Source organism: Microtus pennsylvanicus, chromosome 1 (genome assembly GCF_037038515.1).
Source record: "Microtus pennsylvanicus isolate mMicPen1 chromosome 1, mMicPen1.hap1, whole genome shotgun sequence".
NCBI lineage: Eukaryota > Metazoa > Chordata > Mammalia > Rodentia > Cricetidae > Microtus > Microtus pennsylvanicus.
In genome coordinates, this window is record NC_134579.1 from 5,696,540 (window position 1) to 5,698,558 (window position 2,019).

The window sequence follows — 2,019 nt, forward strand, 5'->3', positions numbered from 1 at the left end:
ACCATCAGTACACTCATTTGCATCAATGCATTTTGAGGCTATTTTCTAGTCATATTCGATATTCAATTAGATTTTAACCTGTAAAGCAGAGAAGCCTAATATATAGAGAGTCCTAAACTGTAGTTAAAGAATGACAACTGCAATTGACTGTTCAGATTCTGGGGAAGAAAGACCAAAGGCTGACTTAAGCCAGAGACTTTCTATTTTATGTCCTTGTGGGCCAAACAGTGTAGGCCTCCAGGAATCCAGCGGGGAAATCAGGAAAATGGAAAGAGCCGCTCATCTCTCATACAACATTAAACATTACCTAACAGAAATGGCTGAAAAACACACTCATACAACAAGATGAACATACCTTCTATCTCTAGTGGTGGAAAGGATTTTTTTTTTCTTTTTGAAGCATTTCAAGAGTTTGGGCATGGGAAAGTGTGCTTTCAAGGTCTGAAGGCTAATAGAGGAAATGTGTTGGTTCCTCATAATCTTTAGACTTCATAATCCAGGATTCTTTTACTTCTTTTAAAGAAATTAAGGTTAAAAGAGTCATTTTACTTAGTTTCTACAAAGACAAAATTGGAAAATGCAGCTTTTTCTGCTGCTGAGAAATCTTTTTGTAATGAAAAAATTAAAGGTCTCTTTTCAACCTTGACAAACCTTGCGAAATTTAAGTGGGTGCAGTTTTAAATTAGGTACACAGAAAACAGGCCAGAAATGTGGAAATTAGGCTTGTGGGGAACATGCATTTGACCAAAGGAAGGTTGTTTCTTTGGACATTCAAAGGGGAATAAAATATAGATGAAAGTCAAATAACAACGGCACAGCCTGCTAGGCTCCCCCCTCTGGTTCATTTCATTCAGTTTTGAGCTACTTTACTCCAGCCCTGTCTACCACGCATTCCCTTCTAGCATCCACTGCAGTCTGTGTAACACAACATGGTCATTTGATGCTTCCCAACACCAAACGTCTTCATTTGTAGAGGCACGTTGTTGGGAGGCACTGTTGCTTTCAGGTTGCAGTCTATCCTGGCTTGGCAGTTTTTTCCAAGCTCTGAAACATGAAGGACCTCCTCCCCAGAAAGGCTTCCTCCTCTCTACCTACCCTTATTTGGATGTTTCTAGGCCCCATGCCTGACTTACCTTTAGTGTATGTAACCCTTGGCATAGTTCCCTGCTACCCATATATTCTACATACTCTGGAATAGAGTTGAGTTGTCTCGCTGAAGTCTCCCGGGGGCTGTCTTCACTGTTTCCACAGCCATATGAACCCGGTTCCTCACTTCTGCTTCCCTCCACTCCCTCATCAGACTGGGGGCTGATGATCCCTGAGGAAGGACACCCACAGCACACCCATACTACACGACATGCTAGGACTCTCAAGTCTCACCATCCATGACTAGATGGACCTCTTTTAGCCGGAGACACTAATGTCTGATTCCGCTCCCTCTGCACTGGCAAGCCCATGCTAAACAAATACTAGTACTAAGGAAAAATTTTACAAATGACTTCTTTTGCTCTCATCCAACTAAAATCACTATTTCTAAAGTGAATTCTTAATTTTAGTAAAAGAAAATAAAGTTACCGATAGGTTTACTATGATTGTACTGTGTCCCCCCCCCTAAAATCTATTAATGCAGTCAAGTCAGAATAATTTCACCATCAATTTTGGGTCCAAAGATCTGAGCATCCATTTGACTCAAATAGAAACAAGTATTTGATACTTGTACATTTGAAAATATAACTCTGAATGTTTCGTTCTTGGAGACTGCAGGAAAGGAATGATCAAGTCCGTTTCATTGAAATCTACTAATTGTTGGGCTTGCCCCATTGGCAAACACTAATCCTGTAACCATTTTCAGATCTTAAAAAAGACATTTTCTCTTGTTTTATAAAATTGAAGCAGCACAGCAGTCTGAAATTCCTTACAGAAAAACAGCAAAAATTATTCCGTTAAAACTATTAAATACATACAGTTTCTAGTCTTAACAGCAGTCAAAAACAAAGTAAACGAGTTAAGAAAAATGGG